The sequence below is a fragment of the Motacilla alba genome, chromosome 1 (assembly GCF_015832195.1).
Source record: "Motacilla alba alba isolate MOTALB_02 chromosome 1, Motacilla_alba_V1.0_pri, whole genome shotgun sequence".
In the NCBI taxonomy this organism is placed as follows: domain Eukaryota; kingdom Metazoa; phylum Chordata; class Aves; order Passeriformes; family Motacillidae; genus Motacilla; species Motacilla alba.
The window spans coordinates 25,598,941-25,613,561 of NC_052016.1; the positions used below are offsets into that span (position 1 = coordinate 25,598,941).

A 14,621-nucleotide genomic window follows, 5' to 3' on the forward strand; every position below is an offset into this window, starting at 1 on the left:
TTGCAACTAGTTTAATTACTAACAAACTTTTCAACTCATACACACTGCTTCCCTCTTCTGTGTCTTGTGTGCAAGTGTCAAATCACAAGAGGGCAGAACTGTCAGATTTTCATGAAAAAAACTTTTAATCCTGGTCAAACACATGATGAGTGTGAGGATCAGAAAGCACACTGCTCTCTTCGAGGCTTATTCTGCAAGATGTTCAGCAGTATTGCAGCTATTAACTCCAGAAAACAGGCGAGGCACAAAGCACCTTAAAAGATTAGACTTCAGTGTGTTTACAGTTCACACCTGCGTAGTATGCAAAATTACACTGTCCTCTCTGTTAATTAAGGGCCAAACCCTGTCAAATCTTTGTTCATAGGAGCAACTGCAATGAAGTCAATTGCACTGTCCTACTTGCAAATTAGAACTACTGAGCACTGCTCTTCAGAGTCCTATGTGTAATTAAAAATGTTAGAAAAGTTAGACCTTAAGACCATGAATTTTGAACTCTTCTTACAGGTAAAACATATTTTTGTGGTATATTCTCCTTTTCCTTAGTACAAAAATAAATGCAATTTTAGGAGAGAAGTAAGGGTTCTTTTTTCCATTTATTTGGTGTTTTAAATCCTGCAAAATCCTTGTTCAGTTATATATTTAGGAAAAATCAAAGCTCATACTAACAGATGCATTGTTGTAGTCATGCATACACAGATTTAGAGGCTGAGCCAAATTATCTTGTGTGAACTTTTTCATAACTTTTTTTCTGGCTTTAAACATGGAGAAAATATGAAGCAGTTATTTTCAACATGCTTCTAAAAATGTAAACATAAAGAGACATTTAATTTCAAATATAATTCAGGTATTTGTGTATTATTAACCTGGCAATTAGACAGAAGTCACATCCATGTTCTAACATATTCTTTTTTGTAACAAGCAAAGTTTATACCTCTGTTGAGAGAATCAGGGAAGAGGGCACTGTATAGTGTATATATAGAATGAAAAGAATCCTAGCAACCAGAACAAATGTAATTTCACAGTACAAAAACAATACCCCATATCAGTATCCTGAGACCCTTAAACAGTCTTCTGCTCACTATTCTGTCATATGTGCAGAGTCCTTGCAGTTTAAAAAAGATTACTTAGTTTTCTAAATATCCAGTGTCAAGTTATAAAGTAGAAAACTTAGCTATATTGTGAACAGATGTGTTAGGAACCAAAGTTAAGTGACAGTCTTCAAAAAGAGTATCTGAGTAGAAAGGATGAGCTGAAGAAGTTGAAAGACTACAATATGGCAAAGAAAAAATATTAACAGGAATGCTACGCATGCAATAAATTTGATAGAAGCACTAAATAGAAAAAAGAAAAAAGTCTCTCCATAGGTAAGAGACAATTTAAATCCAAATCCACAAAGAAGGGTGATTTCTATCACTGATTACTGCTTTAGCAGTATCTAAAGTATCGTCTGTACTCTGAATACTGCTAGCCTAAAACAAATCATAACATCTATTGAAAGCCAGAACTCTACTCCTCATAGTCTGCCTTCCTCAGATTAAAAAGAAAACATTCTTCACTTAACACTTACAGAACCAATTTTGCTCTCATTTATATTGGTTAAACTCCAAAATAATTAGATGGAGGTATAATGATTAAACTGTCTCACTGCTGTTTCCCCCTCCACCCCCTCTCTATTACACTCCTTTATTAGATCGGGTTTCTTAACATGTTTTGGGTATTAATTGATTGGTATTCCTAATTTTAAGTGATTAAAATGCTAGTTTCCATTAAAAGTAAAAGGACACAGTGAAAGAAAAGAATCATCACATAACTCAATCTTAAACAATTGTATTTCTTCATCTAAATTTTTATAGTAATTTTTCTCAACATCCAATGTGAAAACATTTTTAGAACAAATATATCCTCCAGAAATGAAAGTCAACTTCCTATCAAACTGCATTGACTGTTTGTTCCTTTCCCATCACTTCCCTTTCCTCCAACATCTGCTGACAGCAGAATTTTTAGATATTTGATCCAGAAGAAAAGGAACAGTTTCTATTCCCCATCAGTAGTAGTAAAATTAAAATATTTCTTGATTTGTGCTGAGCAACACAATTTTCATACTGTTTACCTTACACTATGTTGAATGACCAATTTGGCTCTTGTCATGGCATTTAAAAAAAAAAGCATGGTTTTACTCCTGGTGAGTCTCCCCTCTGTGACAGATCTTAAAACACTTCTACTTTTCTTCAGGAGAAATTCTTTACCACATGTAAACATGGCATGGGCAACTGAGCTACTACAGCTCCTCTGGACCTTTCCTACGAGCAGCTGTTCTCAAATCCTGGGTGTGGTACTACCTGAAAAAGTTCATTGAAAAAACAATTAAAATATCTAGAGTCAGAGAATCCTAAGGAGTTTACAATGTAGGATGACTGTCTTTAAAAAACATTGTATATAACTGTAGTTCTGTCTCATTAATAGTTTCCCTCAACACTTTATCTTGCCACCAAGTTGATTTGAACTTAGAAACTGTGTCTTATTAATAATTTTTAATTGCTTGGGGTTTTTGTTTCATACTGAATAGATTCTGCCATGGCACCCTTAGGGTTTAGATTGAGCTTCTTGATGTAGTTGAAAGCTTGGTTAGTTCAACCATTCACTAAAATGTATTACTCAGCTCCAAAAAGGTAAAAATCACTGCTTAAAAATTCTAAATATAGTGCCCAGTCTTGTGATTTAAGTGAAGTAATGGACACTTTGACTCTTAACACCTCTCAGTACATTATGCTGATTTTGAGGTTTGCTGTGTTTTCTGTCAGCAAGACAAAAATCACTTTGACAGCATGTCCAGTGCACCATGATGTTCCTGAAGTTCAGTGAGCTGTGCTCACTCTGATGCACCAGAGGTGCACCCTCAGGCAGTTACAGCTCATCCAGAGTGTTCACAATTTCTAGCAGAATGTATTTGAAGATTTTCTGAGGCAGTCTGTACCCACCAGTTGAAAACAGTACAAAAAACCCCCTCCCAAAGCAGTTCCTCACCAGGGCTGATGTGATGTGAAGAGGCGAGTGTTCATGCAAATAATGAATGCTGGCTGAACACCCAGCAACATCATCATAGAACCATCCTTTAACAGCAGTAGGGAAATACTGTGGATGAAAGTTCAACCCAACCTTGCTACACAACATTTCTACACAAGTCAAAACCATAACCTTGGTCATTCAAGCTGATAAATACATGGACTTTTTGCCTGTTGCAGAAGTCACGCCTGCTGCTGCAGTTCATCATGCACATGATGATGATGTAACACAGCTGCTTGACTTCAGTCTCAGGCTGGGCAGGTGACCACCAGAGAGTGGCTGCTGAGGCAAAGCAGCAGAACTTGAGCCATTCTGCTTCATGCTACATGTTCAAAGAAGCTGAGAAACCAGAGCCTGCATCCACCATTGCTCATGCCCAAACTTCCCAAAGCTTTACAGACATACATCAGGTACAGTACACAGAGCTCTATTGAACATGACTGAAAATGTGGATGGGAAAAAGTCCACTCCTGACAAGAAAAACACTCATCTTGCATACGTGGGATGTGAAACAATACATCAGATTTCATTATCCTTTATAGATTTCCAAAGGCCAGGGAAGCAACACAACAGTTGCACTTAAATGATGGATAGAGTTCTTAAAATCTACCTTAAACCTAATATTCAAAGAATTTTTTTTCAAATTCATTGCAGACAGCTGATTTAAAACTTTGTCTTTTTTTATGAGCGACACAAAGCTTATCTAGTGTTTGCATAGCAACTATCACAATGACAGAGTGAGGGAATGAAGAAAAATTTTTTAAAAACTGAAATGAAGCAGCATGAAGCTTCTGCCTTAAAAAACCACTTAAAACTGGCTGCTTAAAAATAGAAAGTAAGGTACTCATAAAACTCACATTTTAATTACACATTGAATTTTAGTACACAGACAAAACTATCTAAGAGTTAAGTTTAAGCTGATTGAATTCTGTCAGCTTTCAATGGATTTAATCTTTTTTGGTACTTTTTTGGTAATTTATATAGCTTTCAGTCAATAAGTCTAATTATGAAGAAAATCAATTTTAAAATTTTATCACATGTAAGTTTGGCCTACCTGAAACTAACATCACCCATCACATTCCCAAACATGATTCTATTCTACTTAGCCACAAAGAGGTTTCTCAGAAGAAGCCTAATAAATGCCACACTTGGTTTTGTTTTCAGCTTCAAAATGCTACCCCCTGGTCAAGCACATTCTACACCTCAGAAAAGCCATTCTGTTACCAAAACCATACCATACCAAAAAAAACCAAAAGTGATTTATATTGGTCACTTGAACCTGAGGGTGTAACAACGCCACACTCAGGGTAGCCAATCCCTAATCTAAATATCTGAAACCCAGTATTGAACACACTAACCTGGATATAGGAAGGTGTGGGAAGAAAAATGCAATAGTCAAGTATTAATGCTTAAATCTGAAACATTTTTCTTAACTTGCAAAATACTACTATATACTCTTCCATATAAAGAGAAAAGCTTTTTAATTAGCAGCCAAAAACTAAATTCCGAAACGAAACACTGAATTGTCTTCAATGAAAAGTCCACCAGGAACTTTGGCAGCCCTAAAACCTCAAAAATCTGTGTTTCTAAAGACAGATCTGATATATAAATGAGCACGTTCATTTGCATGCATATGAGTAAGCAGAGCTGGGGGATGAAAACCTCTACAGCGAAGTCAGCAAGTACAGCTTCACGACAGGCCAGTTCCAGATGACACATTGCTGCCTCCGAGGGTGGTGCGGGGACGACACCAACCGGTGGAGAATGCTTATTAGGCTTCTGCTGGAAGATTCACACATCGCTTCCCTTTTGGCACAGCAGCAGACAGCAGCTGACAGGAATAGTCAAGCTTACATACGTTGCTAACCCATCCAAAGGAGGAGGGAGAAAAATGTATGTACACTGGTACGCAAAGGAGCAGCCACTTTGGAAAGGATCTTTTTGCCCCTGCTTTGGTCCCACCGGCCACCTAGAGCTATACAGGATTACTGTAGTCTCTGTGAACAGCAACATTTCCTTATTTCCGTCAGGATTAACTGGGTGGGAGGAGTCAGAAATTGACACTGGTAACATTTTGTGACTTGTAAATGACCCTCTCATATATCTAGATTAAAGCAGTTAACTAAACAATTTGCAAGTTCTGCTAGAGAGAACTCGTTTATTTTCAGCATTTGAAACCACATTATAAATGAATGATAAAAGCTAAAATGTATTACATCAGAAACACACTGTCCATGAAAGCATGCTACAGCTCCTTCAGTGACATCTGAAACAAGAAACTATAACCTGAATACCACAGACCATCAGCCAAGAGGCAAGGAAAGAGATAAAGTAGGGCATGTAGCCAAATGTCACATAACAATACCGAGTTATAAATCAATTTGGGGTACACTAACAAGGCCCAGAATGTTCAACTGAATTCACAGTTCCTTAAAGAAACAAGGAACTCAAAGTCTTCATAAGAAGGCACAAGGGAAGCATACATGCACGTGACCCTGCTCTTTCCTAAAAAAGCCTTTTCCTATGACAGTTTTTGAAAGGCAAAGAACACTGGAAAACAACTAAAGATGGAAAAAGTAAGTACCTCTCTTGGCTTTAGGAAGACTGCTCAGAAAAAATTTAAAATAATTTAAGAATTCATTTATCACAGAAATGCTAGAACTAGTTAAATCCACTTTTTTCATCCCAGCCAGCAATTTAGGGGTTTTTTCCCTAGGAAATAGAGAAACATTGATTTTAAAAAGCAAGGAAGTTACTCCAGCTGCTGAACACACATGCAAGTAGCTAAAAAATCCAAAACACCACAATCACCCTAAACACTGCTGTTGGCACTCTGAGTGGACGTGCGACTAAAGGATCTAATTTCTTTTACTCTTAAGCAGGGTATTTGATTTTTAACACACTGAACATCCAAGGCAGCACAAAAATGGAAAAATCTTACTTCAACACATCGTAATCAAAAGACCAGAGAGTAAAAGATATTCTTCACTTAAACAGTTCATCACAGGTGAAGAAGCTATTTAAACTATCATTTGCTATTGAACTATGAATTAGATCTGTGAAGTAAACCTTGGTTATAACTATTAAAAAAATTCTCAAACTATCATCTTTAGGTCTCCAATGTAGCTTCCTGTCCTGTAAAACAATGTGTTAGTCCTCTTTGGAGAGGATCAGTTTGGAGAAGCCACGTAAACTTAAATGCTGAACCAGAGCACCTTTGCTCAGGATTAACATGTTTTAGACAAAACATGCACTGACGTTTTAGATAATTCACCAAGTCCTTCTAGGTCTGTGTGGCCTACTGGGAGAAAAGAAAATACAATTTCCAAACACTTATCAGGTTTACAACAGATAGCAAGAAAATGAATCATATGTCAGGTCACTAAGTCACCAGAGGTATAGAGGCTCAGTACCTAGAACTGCATGCGGAAGCAATTTGTAATGCATAAGAAAAAGTTCCAATACAATTTCCAAAGCTCACAGAGCGAAAACCAGGAAACTAGCCGCATTCTTCATCACTTGTTCAGCTAGTTAACCCTGCCATAATGCATTGCTACCATCTCTCTCACCTGTGCCTCCAACATGAAGTGCTGGCCAAGCCCATCTTAGAGAAATTGGACACACTCACATTAGCAGGTCTATGGGAAAAGAGGCATATTTAGCTTCAAAATGAACTTCTGTTTGATATTAACACTATGGCTGTTAACATTATTATTTACAGTCTTGGCAACCAGAAATAGTTGCAACTGTATCAGAAAATCTGATAAAAGTCTCAACTGCAGTGCTTCATGCAGCTTAGCATCAAGGAAAAGTTAAATACTTCAAGCTAAATCTGCAGTAACAATTAGGATTTAAGTTTTCTGACTTAAAAAAGAAGAAATGGGGTGCGACCCAAGCCCAGTTTCAAACACTCCAAGTTTATTAAAAACATACACAGAGCTTCTTCAGGAAATAAGCACACCAGAAAAAGGGCTGATTTTTGTCTGAGGATGCATGTATATGATAAAGGTTTATGGGTATGAACAGAACAGAACCCTCAAGAAGCAATGGAATTTGAATCCTGCAAAGCAGTGACACCATCTATATAATTTCTGAGGAATGTTTGTCTAATTGTTTACCACCAGCCTTATTCCTCCAATTACTGGCAAATTCTCAGTCTTCCCTAACAGTGCCATTCAGTACTAAAGTATCTTTATTTAACTTACCATGTTTAATCCATGTCATTTAAATCACAATTTCAGCACATAAATTCTTGTACACTGAGCATGAAGAATGCCTAATAAAGTTTCCAGACAAGTTCCACCTGTCTAGAAGCAAGTGGCCACTGAGCAGCTTATCCAGGGCTAGCAGCATGAGTAGTATGCCTTCAGTTCAAAAGAACAAGTAAGCATGGCAGTATGGAAAGTTCTAAATTTTACCACTGCTGATGACTGATAATATAAGGCCATGGGTAGCATAAGAGATAGGCACAGTGCCTACTCTGCCCATGGATGAAAATGCAGCCCCAGACATTTATTTTTATATAAAATGTGTGTTAAAATTGTTTTAGAGAACATCCAGTTCCTGTAAATGTTATGGGAAAATGACATTTACGACTAACCAGTCTCCTCTGAGTGACATGATGTGGCTGAGTGCCATTTTCTGTCATACAAAAAATATTAACTAATTGAAGTTAAAAAAAGTTTGCATAAATTGGATCCTTGCACAATTATGCCCAATTCTGGTCAAGGCAGCAGCACCAGCACTGCCTCAGGTGCATGACATACCAGAAGAGCACCCATTTTCCCACCTGTGCCCCCCTTAAAAGCATTCCATAAAAGAGGTCCACCTTGAACCTAGGCACTATGAAGTTACATACAGAATAAAAAAAAAACAACAACACAGGATTTATCTATAGAAATGGCTTAAAGAAAACTCAAACTCTTCTCTTAATATAAAACAGTATCATTAAATTGAAGTGTAAAATATGACTTAACGGTTACAAACTTACAGCAAGCTGAAGCAACTGACTCCTTCAGAGAAACAGAACTTCTGCAAACTCCTCAATCAACTGAAGGATGCAGAGTAAACAGCCAAGACAAAAACTCACACCTCCAAATATTACTCTTCCAGCAACAGTTAACAAAGCATAGCAGTGATAGCAAAGTAGTATTTGCCTAACACAAACCAAACACACGTGGCTGGGATCATCAGTCTAGTAGCAGCCTCACCAGAAGTATCCACAACTTAGGCAAGCTGCACTCTCTTGTTTGTGCCTAATCTTTCCATGGGGAGTGAGGGTGAAGACAGGCAGGGTTCCAAAGGACAGTTTTCAGGAGCTAACTCCTGTAACAGTTTTTCACTTGGTAAATCCTAGCAGGAGGCTGCAACGTTATGGATTCCTGGTTCTGACACTCTGAATAGAAAATGCAAACTCATTCACCTGCCCACAGGGTAAGGGGTGGATTAAGCCCTGACCTGTTTATCTCTGCAGTATTGAGTGTTTTATCACACTGGTGATTTTAAAAACAGCTCAGTAACTCTGGTCAAGTAATAACATTCTACCAGGAATAACACTTCAAGTATACACTTAAAACAAAACTCAGGTTCATAAAGACACACAATTTTCCCCATCAATTTAACTTGTTAGCATGTAACACCAAATGCATTCCAATGACACTGTTGTTTAAAAATCACAAATTATAAAAAAACAGTAATTGTCTTGGTTTATTTTGTGTAATTACTGCACTTAAAACCTATTTGGATTAATAATATTTCTCAAAATCTGTTACACTAAGTTAACACTGTTTTTCCATTTTAATAAATCTGAGGATCAGGCACAAAATTTCACTTGTTAAAGATGAAGACAAGACAGAATTGGACCTGGATTAGTAACAGAAAAGTTCTGCCTCAGTCTTGTTGCTTTGACCCCTATACCACATCTCTTGTGGTTCATCTTTCCATTTCCTTCAGAAAGCTTTCCATTTGCAAAACTATAATTTACTGGCTGACGTAAATTTGAAGAGTTCCAAATTCTGGTGTTGCATCTGAAATTACTGGCTTTATTTCTGACTCTACAGGCAGTATGGTGGGAGACATTGAGAAAGACGGGGGAGGAAGGAGAAGGCGGTGAATATGCACTATCATGATATTAAAAAAAATCCTGACTTACTAACTAACAAAACCTAAGTGCTGTTCCTGTGATCTGGTTATCCTATTGAGGTGTTTAGATTCAGAACAGAAGATTAAGTCATGCTGCGTGCAGAATCATATGGCATTGAAATGCTAACAGTAATAGATACTGACTTCAAAGAATACCTGAAATAGCTGTTAAATCTAGAAAGAGGAAAGAAGAAAGCAGAGTGCATCTCAAAAGCAGTGACACATCAGAATCCAGCTCACAATTCATTGTGGCATGTTTTCTAATAAGCTGAATGCTGGGACCCAGAGTTGTTAAGGCTAACTTTAAGTACAGCTCATTAATATTGTGTTTCTCAGGTTAGGGTTCATTTAAAATGTTTTCAGGATAAGCAGTCAAGTCAAAAAACAAACCAAACCAAAAACCTGCCAACAATTTAATAGGACAGCTCCTCTTCACTCCCACCTAAAAGTCCCACTCCCACCTCCCTATCATAATCTCAAACACTGTAGATGGCTGCCATTAGAAGATTAAAAATGAACATCAAAATTCGTAATTTTCACGCTGATATTCAGATCCTTACTGTCACAGAAAGCATTAATGCTTTCTACACAAGACTGATGTTTTGGTAGGTGACTTCCAAGAATATCTACATAAGGAAGGAATGTAATTCAAGATAGAAAATTTTTTTCTTAAATTGAAGTTTCATAATAAAACAAAGCTGAATTTTAGTGCTGAAGTAAAATTACTTGAACTAGAAGTTAATCCAGTCTTAAATCTTAAATTAACCAATATAAATTTGTTAAAATTTTCTCACACCATTTACTGTCACCGAATTTACCCCAGATTTTGTAACATTTATGAGTGCAAATACCCCTATATCACCACTAAGACAGCAGCTTAGTAGTTGTGAAATCATGGTCACAAACAACATCAGTGCTCCAGAATAATTATTTTTAAAAGCATTATCTACATATGTTTTCTCAGCATCACAGCTAAATACATCTGGTTATCCATGTGAAATTTTGCCTGTTAACCCAGAACTGGCAATACCATTAATCTTCTATGACTTTTACTAAGACTTGTAAAGCAAGTCAGCATTTTGAGCATCAGATAAAACGATAACTATTTTGTGATAGTCTATGGAGTAATAAGAACTCACACTCCCTTCATTAAAAATTCTCATTTTTAAAATAAATTTCCTTATTGGGAAATTTGCCTTACAGTCTCTTGAACTGAGACACCCTTTGTGGAGGTTTGTATTCTAGCATAAATGAATTCTTTGAAATTTACAGATGTAAATTAATGTAATGGAAAATAAATTTTAAAATAAGTATTCACATTCTGCTGGGAAGTGCTGACTGATTCAGATGAAGCCAGCAGATTACACTACAGCTATGGTATGTTGTTGCTGCTGCAATTTCAAAGGCTTTTGACTTTCTTTATAACAGGGGAAAAAGAAGCATTAATAAAGATAATAGAGAGCCATAAAGAAAGCTGTAACATGTCTTCATAAAAACTGCACATCGATTAATAGAACTGTAGACAAAGGAAAAGAAAAAAAAAAAAAGAATGCATAGCCACCCCAAGACCAGAAATACATTAACACACACAAATTTTGTTTCAATGAGCTGTGGAAGGCACAGACTGGCTTTCTTACAAAAATAAATATGTAACTGCACTGGTGTAAAAAAATTACAACAACTTGTGAGATTTACCAGAAATGATGAAGCATGTTTCTTCTCTTACTAAAGGCCAGACCATGTCTTACTGCAAACTGGGAAGAGTGCCTCAAATGAAGAGGCATGACTTCATCCACAGTTAAAAGCTTTCAGCTTAAAGCTTTTACTTGCTTTGTACCAGGGGAAATTCAAGCATATGTCCAAAAACTTCTAAGTAAGTCTGCCATGTAATAACCTGCAGAACCTTTTATAAACCACATCTTTCATCTGTGGAAGGGTAAAAAGCATGACCTAGTTAAGAATATGTATCTTTATGATTTAAAAAAAATAATCACAGAAATTAAAAATCACTATCATTTCTGAAGAATAGTCTGATACAGATATTGACAATATGTACATTAAAAACTCCACAACATTGGAGAGGAAAGACAAAAGCTGAGGTTTACAAACCAGTATCTATTTCACTTGCATCCTTAGAAGACAGTCTTTTCTAGTTACCACTACAATATTGCTTAAACAAACAAACAAAAAAATTAATTTTTATTCTTATTATCCAAAGAATAACAACTCATTCCAGAACTAAAAAAAAATTAAAAAACAAAAGTGCTGCAATCTCGGCCTCCCGTACTTTCTTTGGTTCCTGTAAAACTCAAAGGAAAAGCCACCCCTTTAGAATTCTCTAAAAACATAAATTAAGCAATCTCCATGTAATAGAGGTCACCCCAGGAAAATGGAAAGTCCCTCTTAAAGACAAAATGTTATGACATGACACCAGGACAGTGAACTGTTAAGGGAGTCTCCACATCTTGTACAGAATACAGTCATTATGTTGCCAAATATAATGTAGTGTAGCTGAAGTTATATACACTTGGAAAAAATGAAGAAAAACAAGACAACACAATTGAATGCATGTTGTTAACACCAAGAAGCCGTAGCCTGCATACTGAGGGAAACAGCTACAATGAACAGAGGAGAGCTGAGAAATACAATGTCTTCCAGGAAATAAAGGAGCAGTTAACTGGCATTGCAAATAAGTACAATATTAAGCCACAATAAAGCAATAAATTATAACAGAAGCTCTGAAGTAATAAGACACTGCCCTGACTCTCTTTAACTACCTATCAGTAATGTTCATAAAAACAATTTTCAATGTCTGTTTTTGCTGGCCTCATTTCAGAAAGGGTTGTTGTAGTCCTGTGAAGTCAACTGCTTAGAGCTGTGTAAAAGCTTTGTCTAAATTATATACCTACCTTTGCCTAATACAAAATTACATTATCATGAAATTTAGCTGGCAAAGAAAATGATAAAAATATTTTATTGAATAGGGGAGTGCCTGTTCTTTTTAAAAATATATTATTTATTTAAGCCAACTTTTTTGACCTTTGCATATTTTCAGTAAAATTGCTCTCTCAGATACTCTGGATACTGTTCTTCAGGAAGACAGTACTTTGGATGAAGTCAACACAAAGTATTTTTACCCTATCACCAAAGTCAGTAAGTGCTATTATCAGTTAAAGTACTTCTTCAAGCACGTGACTTTTTAATTCACATAATATATATAATCAAGCACTGACCCACAGAACTCAGGTTCCAAAAAAAAAAAAAAAAAGCCCTGACCAAAATGAAGCAGTTAATTTAAGAACACAAGCAAACAAATAACTAACACCAAAACCCCCAAACATTTTAGGGTACTCTTCCATTCCTAAGTGCATATATGCAGACACAGTCACTGTGACCTACTGAACTATGAAACAGGAACCCTGCAGCCAAGGAAAATTCTTTGCAAATATTAACAGACTCCCAGTTGACTTCTTATAATATCAATCTTTATCCAAGAAATCACTATCTATTCAGCAGTGTTGAGGGTATTTTCTATATAGGAATATATGACTAAGCATACAGTTATCAAAAGCAAGTGAAAAAACTTAATGACACAGTATCAAAAAATATACCGTGCTTAATACATTCCTTTTTTCTTTCTAGAAACACATTAAAATCCTTTAACTCTTAGTTGCTGAGCTATGCTTTTCACTTCAATAAAGTGATTTTAAAGAAACATTTTTAAAAAATGAAATAGATCTCAGTTATTACAAATATTTACTTGTGAGTCTGTTTGAATGTTAAAACTGCATTTTGTCTTTTGAATGAAGGAATAATTTTTAGATACCCAAAGTCTTTTGGCATGACCAAAGAAACAGACCCTCCTGAAAATCCTTACACAGCAATCCAAGTACCAGTAATAAAGGGACTTTTGTTCAAATAGCCCATGCAATACAGACTTCATTAGACTTGCTTGATTGTCAACTTATTCATTATTTATGCACAATCATCTGTTTGATTGTAAGAAATTTAGACAGCATCTTTATGAAAATTACAATTGTTTGTTACTATTTGGCCTATAAGAGGCATGACTTCCTGGATCATTAAGACTTTTATTTGGCCAGAGAGATATCACCTAGTTAATATGGAAATGTTGGGTAGAACACTGATTACCTAAGGTATTAATGACCACAGCTAAATCTGCCTTAAAAAATAAATTACAGGAAAGCAAGCCAAAATAAATCAAATGCTAGTAAGTCCAAGTAACCATATTAGTATGTCTTAACTTCATGCACACACAAAACCTGAGTTCATTCCAAATGAAATTGTTAGTTATGCTTCTGTTATGGCTTTATAGCTATGGCAACGGTAAATCATCAATTGAACTTCACTACTAAAGCATTCAGAGACAAGGGTGGGGAGGGAAAAAAGATTTTTACACTAAAAAGAATTAGAACTGAAAGTAGCACTGAAAAGGGGACTGAAGTTTATATACCATGAACACAGTAAAAAGCTGCCTTTGAGATGGTGCAGTCCTCCCTGCATTTATTTGTTCTGTCAACCAGTAGCATTCCTTCAAACTCATTTCAGAAACCTCTCCCTCTCCATTTATACATTTTCATATCTGTTTCCCCCATTATGTTAATTGACTGCTGTACAGAATTTGTGACTGCTTCAAGTCTTTGATGTTTATGGCTACTTCCCATTCTGTTAATTTTTCATACAAAGCATTTTATTACATTCAACATAGTGCCACTTAGGCACTAAAATAGAAACAGTAGAAGAAGATGTGATAAGAAATTTAGTAAGATGTGAAGATGTTATAAGAAATTTTATTATCATGGATTTCTATACAACATCACCATTAAATCAGACAAGTCTGGTGGACTGTAGTACAATGGCAAGGACTTCCTCTCTGTGCAGGAAAATTACATTGCTTCCAAAGGGGATGCTGCTGAGGCAGCCTATTGCCCAGGAATAGATGCCTTCAGTCAGTCAACAGCTAATTAAAAGCTGTGCAAAGGAGGCCCTTATCTAAGCTCTTTCTGAACTAAAAGGGAGGCTGCAACAGGAGCTTCTCAGTGGGAAGCTGTAAAGACTCATCACTTGGACATGGACATCACAACAGTGACCCCAAGACAAATGTGGAACAGGAATCCACTGTTTCAGCAGCAACTTCTAGACAGCTGTCATAATATTTCAGAGGGGGAAAGAAGTAACGTTTAATGAGTGCTTAAACAGTCATTTTGTACAACTACAGTCTTGATAACCCAATCATTTCCTTCACATGACCTACACAACTGAGTCTGTCCCATTCTTATGAATGTCATACAAATTCTAATTCTTCATTACTTCAACCTAGGCTTTTCAGATTTTGTTTAATACCAGAATATATTTATCTTGACTGTATGAAAAATGTAATTGAAAGGAGGCATATG

General features: G+C 36.2%; 2 protein-coding genes across 8 annotated transcripts in view; one reads left to right on the forward strand and one right to left on the reverse strand.

The window, feature by feature from the left end:
* CMSS1 (cms1 ribosomal small subunit homolog) overlaps positions 1-14,621 on the reverse strand; it is a 223,453-nt gene that overhangs the window by 186,325 nt on the left and 22,507 nt on the right. The gene's annotated exons all lie outside the window — the stretch shown is intronic.
* FILIP1L (filamin A interacting protein 1 like) overlaps positions 1-14,621 on the forward strand; it is a 190,918-nt gene that overhangs the window by 153,443 nt on the left and 22,854 nt on the right. The gene's annotated exons all lie outside the window — the stretch shown is intronic.